Genomic DNA, 13,044 nt, shown 5'->3' on the forward strand with positions numbered 1-13,044 from the left:
GTGTCATGATGAGGAGCTTCTCAGAAACAGAAGTGGATGATGAGTGGAGATGAAGAAATCATACATTTAAGAAGTTGGCTCAAGTTTCCGTTACAGGCATGGAAAGTTTCTGAGACCAAGCCATGCGAGAAGAACATGAGTAAAGAAGAGGGAGATGTAGACCCAGACTTTCTAGAAGGGATTGCAGGATTTGAGAGGACGCTGCACAAACGTCACGTAGTTTTCTTGCTTATTCATTTACCTGCACCCCTGAACTGTAATACTTTGTTTGCATGTCTGTTTGGAAGTTGAAAAATCCCCTCACATCTGTGTCTTTAATATAATCATGGCTTCAAGCTTGTTTTAGGAAGAGCAGAACATCGCTGTAGTTTTTATTTGTGGATGAGATAGCTGCTGCTTTGTACTTGAAATCAATTTGGGGCTTTTGTTTTTTGAAACATACATTGAATATGGAAAAGCTCAGATCATTACAAAGTAGGAAGTTAGGGGTTTTGCTTGCATGCAATAAACACCCTTTGTATAGAAAGTATGACGACAGGTGCATAGGTAAAAGAAAAAAATAGTGCTATCCCTCTAATTTGAGTAACCTTATAATGTATTGTTCTTATGGTGTCCTTAGACAGATGCCAGAATCAAATATTAATCAATTTTATCTTTTCTATCTGACTGTTGGTTAGAAAAATGTTCTAGGTAAGATTTCTTGGCAGGGTTGTGGAGTTACAAGTGCAGATTACTTAGCATTGAGTTAGGAGAGAGCTTTTTGGAGAGATAGTTTTTTGAACATCTTGGCTGCACCGTGAAGTATCTCAAAGGAAATACTGGCCATGCAGTCCAACAACTTAATGATGCTGTGAACAGATTTGATTGTAGTAAGTCTCTGATACAAAGTTATTAAGACTTTGGTGTATATGTATTTAAAAATTTAAAAGTAAATGTGTTTTCCTGTATTGAAAAGTATTGCTGGTAGTGGCAGGCAAAGAACATCTTTATTTTTCTTATGAACTCCTATCTGGTGTCTTATCCTTAATAAAAGACTATAGTTATTTTTGTATACTGACTGAATATTTGGCCTTTAAGAGTATATAATTAGATAGAAGAGTAAAAGCAGTTGTTAAAGGACTATTTTTTAAAATTAAAATAGTTTGAAATCATATAATTTTAGTTTCTTCCGAATAGATGTGATTAGTGTGTTGGAAATAGTTTTACAGTGGATATAAAGGGAACAGTTGAGAGACAGTGGCCGAGAATGTGTCCAGCTATTTTTGTAGTTATATTTTTCCAGTTACATTTTTTCAGTCTCTTTACTTAGATATTTCCATATACTTGAGCTGCTACATCACAATGGGATACAAAAGCTACTTGCACTTTATGATATTTACATTTTAAAATAGGTTTTATTGTACTAATTGATAAGTAAATTGCAATGACTGTGAGAAAATCCTAGCCTATTTTATTACTTTGATAGAAATTTGAATATGGGTTAGTATTGTCTGTATAATTTAAGAATGTTTTCATGGATTTTTAGCTGCTGAAACTGAAATCAATAAACTTTTAGCTACTGTTGTTGACTGGAACAAGTAAATCTGCACATTTGTTTTCTTCATGTTACCTGTACCTCTGTGTTCACCTAGTGTTTCTCCCAGCATTACTCCTTTCATGGTGTTTGCCCGTGAGGCACACTCAGTGTGGGTTCCTGCATGTTCTTGTGGAAGACTTTATTGATGGAGAACTGTGCATTCGAGTTTCTGCAATTAATCTGTTTTCTGAATGAAACCTAGAGAATCTCAGTCAAAATAGAATCCTGGGATTAGAGTAGCCAGAGGATGAGTTTGCAATTTTTTTCCAATTTTAAATAGATTTTTCAGTAATGGATGATAGTGTTTGCAAGTAGATATAGAATGGTCTTCTGCACCCCTGAATTTCACATATGATTAGTGCACCAATGTATCCCAGACAGAAAGTATATTAGTGAACAATACAGTCCAGGTTCTGGATTACTTTAGAGAATGGAAAATACTTTTTGCTTAACTGAGGAATTTTTAAACTGAAAAGGATTGTTTTTCTTGTAAAACCATAGTACTATGGATTTGAAAGCAACAAACTTGTAATATAGCCCAAATTTATTGTAATCTATTTAGTTATTAGTATTAAATTAAGTGATTAAGATATTGTCATGTCTGCTGCAGTTTTAAAGAAAAAATAAAATTGTGAAAGATATCCGGTTAAAGGCTTGGAGACAGTGTTGATTGAAATATTAAGCTCGTTTTGGGAGTAATGTATTCTACTGTTTCAGAGCAACTCTTTTCCTCACCTAATTTTATTAATTTGATTTAATTAAAGATCTGCTTAATTCAAAGTGGAGAAACTGATTGATAGTTGAAGAAATGGCATAATTAATTTTTCCCTTTTTAATTTATGTGTAGAAGAGATGGAAGAGGAAATGATTTATGTGACTTCTGAAGGTCTTGGTGACAAGAAACCATTTTTTTATTAATTATAGATTCCTTGATTACTTCCTTGAAGGAAAAAATACTTTATAGTCTTTTTGCCTGTGTATTCAGGGTTCTTTGTTTATATGATTATCTATTGCTCATTTGTTTTATGGATAACAGTGGGTAAATTTTCCTTATCAGGATGACAGTGATTCCAGGTCTCGCAAGAAATATGCTTTGCATGTTCTGTATTTCAGAAGAATCTTGACATGGTGTGATTGTCGTGTGTGGCTGCCATAGACTAAATTTTATTTGGTTGTGGGGGTTATTTTCTCATTTTCTGTTTGATCTTTCAGCTAATTCTGGAATTTGCACCCTTCCTTGGAGTGATGTGGCTCTTCTCACAGTGCTTGAGTGGAGCAGAGAGGCCTGTCAGTGCTGGGCCACTCCCATTTTTTGTTGGTCATTTTCTGCAAGGAAGATGCAGTCTAGAGAAGCCCCAGCTTGAGCCGTGGTGGCCATAGCAGGATCCTGGCATGACTAGCTCTGGTTCTCACACCAAGGCAGGGAAGAGGGGAGGGTTCCTCATGGAATCCCCTTTGCTATTCCTGACCTCTCAGCAGCACCCATTCTATCTTTTCTCCTCTGGGCAGCCATCGGGCTTCTGAAGTGCATCACTGTCATCATTGTGGCTTAGCTAGGAGTGCCTTCTCCTGAGGATGAGGCACAGCAGCCACTGGCCCTGTTTGCTGGTGCCAAGTACTTAAATACAGTCTGCTGCCTAATAACTTCCTCTTCCCTACAGCCTGTGTGTCAAGAAGAGAAATCTTAGTTGTTCAAGCTCTTTCAGAAGATGAATACAGTCTATGTGTCCTCTTATCTTGCCCAAACATTTAGGAAGACTCTTTGCACTCCACCTGGACATTGGCACTGGACTACTGGGTTTGCTCCCTGGCCTTCCATGAGAGATAAAGCCTAACTTTTCTCGACCTGCTTCATATGACCACACACCCTTAGTAAGTCCTCTTGGAGGTGTTTGCTAAGCCAGGAACCCTGTGGGACACTCTTTGGCACATTGCATTGACAGTGATTTAATCTGTAACCCAGATTAAATGACAAGTCTTTTGGCCACTTCTTTGCTTCAGTAGTATTGTCAACCTATGGTGAAGCTACCAGGATGTTAATGCTGCCCGGTATGTGGAACTCAAGGTATTTGCTTCACCATCATGCTCCTCATGCCTCTAGCAGCAAAGACTGCAGGAGACAGACGTCGATATTACATGGACTCAAGAACAGATATCAGCAGCTATTGGGCTTTGAGGGGGCAACAGGCCTATTAACTGGCAGATGCCATGCTTTGCATGGTCACCAGGCAGCATAAGATTGGCTCCAATTCCTCTGAAAGGAAGCCAAGGTCACAGCTTTGCTGTTTCCCCCTTTATTACTGCAATTCTCATAGGGAAAAAAAAAACAAAAAAAACCACCATCAAAATTTTCATTGTCAGAGTGTACTGGCCTCATCTACTTCCATTTATCCCCATAACCCTGGTTGACACCTCTATGGTAGACACCTCTGTGAGTGTCATCCCTTCTCTGTTTGGTTATACCCCTGGTCCTTTCCTCCTTTTTCCATTCAGTTAGATAATTTCAGGAGTGCTTGGTCTTCTGTCCTGTGGGCCATACCGATTTTGGAGGATGGCAGTGAGAGCCAGCCGGTGTGGTTTGGCATGTTGATAGCTACTCACTCATTCCAGCTCTGTTTGAAGAGAGGGGGTTGCTGGACTCAAGGGAGCTCCAGCCATCTCTTCTGGCTCAAACAGAAGGTTCCACAGTGGTTGTTCTCTGAAACCCAAAGTGAAATGGAAATGGCAGGCAATCTGGGGCTGGACGTGTCAGGTTTCCTTTATCTGAAAAATTTGCACTGTTGACTTTTGGCAACCACACTCTGGCTTTTCACCAAGTGCATCTTTGCATAAGCCTCTGAATTTGCAAAATGCATATTTTTGGATTGCCACAGGAGTGTTTCATGGGCAATTTTTATGTTCTGTGTAAAGTCGGTATGGGTCCGTTAGTATGTCAGGATAATGCTCCTTGAGTTGTGAACAGTAGCCAGGGCTTTTATAGTACTGTGCCCATGTTGATAGGTTCTTTTTGGATATGGGTCTGGGGAGGGCAAGATCAAGCTCACGGTGACTCTGAACATCAGGTCACACTTTTCCTTGGTCTTAGCATGGTCATGGGTGTGCCCTGGTCTCTGGTCAGTCAGCTGGAGTCACAGGTGATCCAAGTCCAGTTCCCATTCCAGCGTTAACTGGGGCAGTGCTTGAATCAGCGCTGGCCAAAGCCTTGCCCCTTCAGAATTGCTTTGCTGCCTTTGAACTCCTCCTGGCTTGACATGGGCTTGTGCTGTGGTAGGGGTTGGAGTCAGCATGGCTCTCCCAGGCCACACAGCACCCGGAGCCTGTGTCATCCTCTTCTGTGCCAGCCTTGGCCTCCAGCAATTCCACTTGTGGGTTCCTCCCTTTCATTTCCCAGGGCTGGCTCACTCAGTAGACAAGTGTGATCTCAAGCAGAGTCACATGCTGTAACATGGCAGCTCTCCATGTATGCCTGTGCAAGCACAGCTAAATCACCTCGACCACTGGGAATGGAAGTCCCCTGACTGGGGTGGGATGTCCTCTTTGAGAGGCCACAAGCTTGCTGGAAAAAAAAATGTTTGGATGACTGGGTGACAGAGTTCAGAGCCATCAAGAAAGCCCATCCAAGGGATTTGATTCCTTAGAGTAGAGGAGTTGCTCCATCCCTGAATGCTAAATGACTTCTTAATTTTTATGTCTACTGTATTAAACTTTCCAAAGAGTCCCTGAGATGGTTTTCTTGCAGTGAAACATGGATGCATCTCTTTTGGACATTATCCTGATAGATAACAGAATGTTTCGGAAATTGCTATCCAATATGCAAAAGCAAGTGTGCTTTCATTGGCTCTTTTAAACTGTGTTTCAGCTCTCTGCAGAGCAGATGCTCAGAGTTTTGTTGGTATTCATTGAGCATAATAGAACTACCAGAGCTCCAAGAAGAGGTGCTGTGTTTGGTAGAGCAGGTTTGGTTAAAGCTCCGTTAGTCTGAAGGACCTCAGGGCTGATTTCTAGGTAATGATTGGCTTCAAGGCTCCCATGGTGGAGATGGTCATGGAGGCCTTCAGTACGAGAAAGAAGAGGGCTGGAGATTTCTTCGAGGTGCAATGGGCTGCCATGTGCCACCCATTTTCATGCCTCCTAATTAATTTTATTTTCTTTGTTTATACACTGAAAGGGATTAAGGGTTCCCAGGCAGGGTCAGGGTCCCCAGGTGCTTATGGCTCCCAGTTTTAGAGTACCAGTAGGTATGCGAGAGCCCAGAAGCTCCTGTAGCTGGTCACTAACCTTGCAGCTTTTGGGTGTTTTTGTTGTATTTCTGTTCCTGAGTAAATGCATTTTACAGGCATCCAGGTTCCAATTCTTATGGGTTTTTATGTTAGAAAATTCTACTCATCCTCCATTATTTTCTACTCAAAATGTATGTGTTTTAAAATATGAATAATAATTTACATATGTAGCCTTCCAACCTGAATGGCAAAAAAGGCCAGTTACATTTGATATAAAAGTTACCCTTAGTTGCAAAATTAACTTTGTTTTAGTGGTCAATGGGAGATGAGAACCTGGGCATTTTTCAGAAAATAGCTAATGCAGAAATGGCAAACAAAGGGGGTTTAAAATTAAATATTTAAATTGGCTTGTCCTATTACATTATTTAAACCTGAATGTAAATCTGCCTGACATGAGTTTGTTGAATAAAACAAGAATCTATCAATTGTGGATTTACCAAAATAAATTACAATTAAAACAAAATTATGATATCTGATCGAGATTGTAATTTATAATTTCTACAAGTATTTGATTTGATGGGAACCAAACTGGTGCTGCCATTTCCAAAAACCAATCCTTGCAATTTATTCTGTGGTCTTATAAATTTTCCTTTGCTTGCTTCTTTAGTGGTGTCCCAAATTATAACTTTTTCTAATGGTCAACCTATCTTGGCTTGAATTTTCCCATGCCTGAAGTCCACAATGCTGATGTAGCAGAACAAAAGCTTTGAAGATATTTCCTTTTCTCTGTGCTGTTTATTATATCCTTTGCTTTGCGTGTAGACCGAGCTCTGAAGCTTAGGTCAACAAGAAACCACCGTTGTGGCCAGGCTGGCTCGTGGGAAGCAGCACTCAAATGGTTCCAGTTTGCAGCTCTCCTGGGTCTGAGATGCTTCCCACAGGTCAGGCCAGCAGCTTCTGAGGTTTGAAATTGAAATAGATACCTCTCAAATGACATGTCCCCTCGGCAGTGTTTTTACCTGCACGCTGGTGGTGGTTGCTCTAGGCTGGGGGAATGGGCCATCCTAATTCTCTGCAGGAAAAGTAGGATGGATTTAATGCTTACTGGGGCTGTTCGGGTTGGAGGCAGACATCAGCTATAAAGAGAACATGGAATAATATTTTGCAATTTCTTTTCTCTTTTTTTTTTTTACTTTATAAAGTTAAACAAGTGCTACAAGAAGTTTCTGTGCTTATTTATTCACTTCCTTAAAACTTTGGAATCCAGATCTATAAATACAAGCTGACTTAATGTTTACGATTATGGTTGCTCTCACTTGAATTGATTGATGCTACTTGTTAGAAAAAAAAAGTAAAAAAAGGTATTAAGATATATAATCTGCAGGAAAACATTAACATGCTTGATAAAATATGTTGCTTTTGTCCATAAGAGAAAACCACTGTGAAAGTCTTAGCCTCTCAGTTTTCTAAAAACTGGAAGCCTGTTTGCCAGCTATTACAGAAGCAAAAGGAAAGACATCACAACCAGATTTGAGAGATGTAGCTTTTCATAAAGGTAGCAGCTGTATTGCAGACTTAATTGTAGTTGGGTATAGACCTTAAAAATAATCATGGCCCAATAGGTATAATTTTTTTTGTGGGAGGATTTTAATGTCATTTATTCATTGCAGATTTCTAGTTGGAATTTTGACCTAATTATATTTAGAAGGTGATGTAGGCTTGCTACTCCATGTGAGTTTTCTTAAGAAATGTAAAACACTTTCAGTTTTATCAAATAAGCCCTGCAGCTGAATTTAACCAATTCAGAAAATTTTTGACTTCTTGATAAGAAATATCCTTTATTCAAGCTTGAAAAAATAGGAAAGGAGCATGTTTCGAAGTCTGTGTTTACAAATCTGAATTGATTTAGTTTTTCTCAAATGTTCAAAATGTGGGAAACTTACAGATTTAATTATATTAAGTTGTAATAGCATTACACACATTTTAGTGACTCAGAATGGAGTAAAACCTATCAGATAAATTCATAAACCATAAATGTGTCCAAGTAAATTTTTGTTAGTCAGATTTTTAACTGTGACAATGCAGTTTTGATTTTAATTCCTTTTTGCTGAATATGATAGCTTAACTGCATGATATTGTCTTAAAGCAATTATTTTATATAAAGCTAAGGCGGGTACTTTTAGGCAAACATTAGTTTTGCCTTGACTTATGTGCAAAAATGTTTCCCACTTAAAGGAAAGCGGTTGAAAGAATCTGGATTGGGTAATTTAGGCTGAACTGTTGAAAGTGAAGTTGTTTGCTTAGGCATCGATCCAGTCAAAACTTGTGCACATCTTTAACTTTCTGCAGTCTGTGTAGCCTGTGGGACCTCTACTGACATGAATAAAGTAGCAAGCGTGCAAGCAACATTATTCCCAAATTGGATGTACATACCCTACTGTCACATGCACTCGAATTAAAAGTGCATTTAAGTGTGCTTGCAAATAGAAGATTTGAGACTCCTCAGAGATTACCTGATCTCACCAAAACACCCATCTGACAGTCAAAAATGAGATTTCCTTTCTTGTCTATGCCTATGCCTGGGGGTGGGGAGGGGGGAAGGGAACGTTTTGTTGCTTTTAATACGAGCTTCATTGGATTGGTTTGTCTCTCTGGTGCAGCCGTGACGCAGTGTTGTGTTTTATCAGTGCCCACCCCCAGCAGAATTCTTTGCTTAAGAGGAGGCAGATTTTCACCTACTGAATAAGAATCTGGACTCGCATTGATGCTTCTCAGTGTTGTCTTATGTGCTCTCCTGTGCCGGAGTGAATTGTATCCCCGGACTGCCTGGTGTAAGTTACAGCCCTCTTTCTACCCTCTGAAAGTTTGCATGTTCAGATGTGACTGTGCTGAATGATAGGATGTCTATTTTAGACTTCAACCTGTATTTCTGATAAGGAGGGGAGGTTGCTAGAAGAACTTAGCTCATTTTTCTCCTGGAAAAACTTTTAAATACTGGGTGAGTTTTAAAGACTTCTCTGCATGGCTTTCTTTTATAAAACATGTTTTTTGTAAGCATGAACACTAGTTTTCTCTGAATGGATCTTGAAAATCTCTAGTATTGAGTCTTAAAAACAACTTGCCTGTTAGCAAGACTTTGTTCAGTCACTGAAGGATCAAATTGTCCTTTAGTTAGAGAAAAATATATCAGCAAGTGCATGAGAATTTGTTGATACTTCACCTTTCTTACTTATTTGTAGAATTGCTTAAAATGACTTCTATCTGTGTTTTTAGTGAATGTTTTCAGCAGCAAAATCTCATGCTAGATATTTTATATCCATTTGTGACCTTTCAGTGGTGGAAACAGAAGGTTGATAGGGACTAGGAAAAGGAAGCATCCTCTGGAAGTTTTGGGAGCTGACAGTGACAGTCCCTCTCTGCAATGTTAAACTGGACGGGAATCCTTGGAAAGCTATCAACTTCAGTCTTGTTTCCATATGAAGTAGTAGCATGAAGTATGCTTAAACACATTGTGAATGTGTTAAAATAGGAACTGATTGATACAAAACCTGCTTCTGCTGATGTGGTAATTGATTTTTTTTTTTTAATAGTAAGTTCAGAGTGCTTTTTGTGTACTGGAGCATTGAACTTGCATAATGTTTGGCCTTGTGACAAGTCCTGTGCATGTAATTTAGAGCCATATAGGGATGTTCTCAGTCTTGAACCACTTGATTCAATACCACCTTTCATATCATGAATGTAGCATTAGTAATTTAAAGTAAATAATTTGTGAGCCTTGTGGCCTGAGCATGAACTGGAAATGATAAGGACTATTGATAAGAGTGATGTTAGTAGCTCTGGTTATAAACCAGGCTTGGTTTCTATGCAGTGCTGCGTTCAGTACCCGCAGACTGGAATGCCGGATCTGGCCTGAGTTTATACACATAGGTGGGAACCTGGCAGAGCAGTTTTATATAAAAAGCAACAGACAGAAGTAGTGAGGATATGGACTAAGCTCCCAGAAGCTGCTGTCTGGTAAGCATTTTAGACAGACTTTTCCGCCACTGGAAACTAGAAGTGAACCTGCCTGTCAGTACAAATCCAGTGTTGCTGTCAATCATTAAACATCTACTGTTTTCAGCACGGCAGAGGAAAAGAAATTGTCCTTCCTTGTCTGCCTTGCCATAATGCAAGGCGGAGTAGTCATAAAAATTATTTTGGGAAATGCTACACTAGCTGCTATTCTTTGATTTTTGTTCATACTTGGGCAACAACAAATCGGTTAAAACTGGGATGTTGCAGAATCTCTGTCCCATCCAGAGCAGAATAAAATTTTCAGCTGCAGCATGGGGCAACTTCTGAGAGTATGAGAGCTGCATGCAGCATGATTTATATATGGTATGAGCTGCATACCTTTCAGTGCTTCACAAGTGCTGTAGGTTCTTCCCTAACTTCGGGTGAAGAGAAGATTGAAGGACTTTTATGGGATCTCTGTTCCTTCATGTCACATAGATGGGTTGCTGAAGGGTAATGCACTCTGATTACTTCCTTAGAATTTGAACTTAGTACTGAGCTTTTATTTATCCATTCATTCCTGCTGTTAGATACTTCTCTGTTCTCTTTAGCAGCAGTTTGTTTAGCAAAACCAAAAATCCCTAAACCCTGGCATCTCTGATTTTCAAATTTAGTATTATTTTTTTCATTAAAAATTGTCTAGGCTTAGTAGTGTACCATGAATAGCTTCCAGGAGACCTGTCTTAGTAAATGTCCATATATAAACATGTCCTAAAGTGATCTCATGCTTACCATGAAATCCTAACTTTTTCCTGAGGATTCACTTGTCATTGTGCATGAATCGAGATGCTTTTTTACCTAGATTTTGTTCTCATCTCTCCCTTAGGGAAAAAATAGCACTCTGTGTTGACAGAGTTATAACAAGCTGTTTAGTGAACAACGAAATGCAGTCTGAGGGGGGTGTCTGGATCATCTGCCAGTGAGGCAGAGGGACGTGCTGAGCATTTCCAAATATCAGATTTTTCTCGCTGAGGTGCAAGTTTCTAATTCCACTTAAAAGGCTTCAACCCGAACCTTGTAAGTATGGTACACTGTCTGTGGACCATAAGAAAACTCTGTTAGCTAAAAAAACTTGCCTTAATGCAGAATTAGCTTCTTCCAGCTTGAAATGACATCTCTATGCGTTTCTATCCAGCCATCAGAGATGCACGCTCCAGCTTCAGGTCCTGCAGCTCCTGGTCCTAACACAATTCCTCTGCCCTGCTAATGGCCAAGTGTGAGTTTGCAGCATGGCAGAACAAGTTGGGCTGGTTCAGGACGAGTTAGCCAAAGCCTAAATAGGAAAATGTACTTTTCCATCCAGAGTCTGCTGTGGTAGCACAACACACCTGAGTGCAGAGGAGGTATCAGTCGCAGAGGTAACTGGGAAGATCTCCCAGCATCCAGCAGGTCAGGTGGAGTTGCATAGAGGCACGTTGATGAAATATAAGTGAGAACAGGAGAGACACAGGCTGGTGACTTCCAGGTGTCACACATGGAGCAGATCACCTGCTATTCCCTCCTGCATAGTGTTTTTTCCAGTTTCTTTTTCATCCCAGTAACAGCATGAAACACCACAGGCTCTTGGGTTACATTAGGTGATATGGGGCATAGTTCAGCGTGTCTGAGCATGCCAAATGTATTTTGGGCCCTAGAAAGAAGCATGCTACAAGATTTAGTCTGTATTTAGTCACTGGCCTGCTTTGCAGGATATTTTGCATTTCTGAAAACTTTCTCAGCAGAGATGTGCCTTTTTTTTTTTTTTTTTTTTTTTTTTTTTTTTTTTTTTTTGGTAAGCATTTAAAATCCCTTACTGTTTTTAAGGTTGAAAGTAGTAACACCTAGCCATTCGAAGGCAGCCTACATATTAATTTTTAAAAATGTGTTTATTCCTTTTTTCCTTTTGATTTCCATTTGTTAAAGACACAGCTTGGCTGCTGCTGTGCTGTTGCTTGTGCCAACACAGAGGACATCAAGTTTAGCCTCTCAAGTTTTGGAGAAAGCTCTATTTTGAACCATCGCCTTGCATAAAATGACAGGAGGGATGACTTCTTACTTAAAACATCCTTTTCTCCTGAGGCCATATATTCTATTTTACAGGGAGGGAGTTTATGTAGCTGCCTCTCTGAGCCCTTTGCCAAAAGCCCTGCTGACAGTCTCCTGGAGACTCTTTGGCCTTCGTGAGGCAATTTAGGAGCACACATATGCATGCTTGAAGTCTTAATTTCTTTGGGACCATCTGGAGGAGTTCACCCCACCCTCTCCCAGGGAAGCTAATAAAGGCAACCTTGTGACTTAGTGGTTTATTTTGGACACTGCAAGAACTCGCTGTGGCTGGAGGAGCCAGATTTGGCAAACATTGTCCCATGAATTCTGGTGGGGGAATGACACAATCACCCTGCTCTTTCCTTCAGTCCCAGGATTTGGGTCACCATAGTAAGTTGATAGGTTGGTTGATAAGTGAAGAAAAGACAGATTTCTATTGGGAATAAGGGTGTGCTTTTATCTAGCTGGTCCAAAGAAATGGGTCTTGTATAATCACAGTCTGGATGCATGCATGGACCTCAGTCACTTTGCCCATTTTCAGGAACAGAAACTGGGGCACTGAGGCTAACTTGGCAAAGGTACTGTGGAAATGCATGCAGGATGAAGAATTTAATCATTAATCTCCAGGATCAAGGAAGGACCCTAGTCCAGTACTTCATCTCCTAGCAAAAATCTGACATGCATAATAGAATTTTTTTAACAAATGCTTTTAGTGGGGTTTTGTCTTCATTCACAGGCAAACAAGTGCTAAATATAATTGTTTCTTCCAAATATCATTAGCCTTTTCTGTTTCTGTCAAGTCCTTTTCCACTCAATGGGCTGAGTGCTCATGAATTATAAAAAAGCAACAAGTCTACAAACAGAAAACATGCTTTGGTGCTTCATTTTCTCATGTTATCTCATAGTATAAAAATCCTTATACAAATGTTTTTAGCCATTTAGACCTTCTGAAATGTTATTTTAGAATATTTTAGAGTGTAAGGCATTCAAAGATTGATGTCTGCTCCATGTCTGGAAAAGACTGAAGCAACAGTTGTTCAGCCAGTTTGGAGCCTGCTGAAAAAAAGAGGGGCATCTTTTTTTTTGCTGGATATATGTCTGTAGAGAAAGCATCAATCCTTGACATCAGTTTTAGAGTGTTCTAGGAAACACTTATGGATGGATGTTTTA

General features: G+C 39.7%; 1 protein-coding gene across 16 annotated transcripts in view; it reads left to right on the plus strand.

Moving 5' to 3' along the window:
• SLC20A2 (solute carrier family 20 member 2) overlaps positions 1-13,044 on the plus strand; it is a 56,860-nt gene that overhangs the window by 9,953 nt on the left and 33,863 nt on the right. For 5 of the 16 annotated variants that reach the window (XR_014955153.1, XM_085578953.1, XM_085578964.1 and 2 more), the window contains exon 2: positions 1-8,627. The exons of 1 other annotated variant lie outside the window; for it this stretch is intronic. The gene's annotated coding sequence lies outside the window, so the exon portion shown is untranslated. Of the gene's footprint in view, positions 8,628-8,709; positions 8,795-9,130; positions 9,362-10,675; positions 10,867-13,044 lie in introns of all 16 variants that reach the window. 10 more of the 16 variants (XM_085578957.1, XM_085578963.1, XM_085578960.1 and 7 more) reach the window with 10 other exon arrangements.

The sequence above is a fragment of the Lonchura striata genome, chromosome 4, assembly GCF_050655825.1.
Source record: "Lonchura striata isolate lonStrDom1 chromosome 4, ASM5065582v1, whole genome shotgun sequence".
Lineage (NCBI taxonomy): Eukaryota > Metazoa > Chordata > Aves > Passeriformes > Estrildidae > Lonchura > Lonchura striata.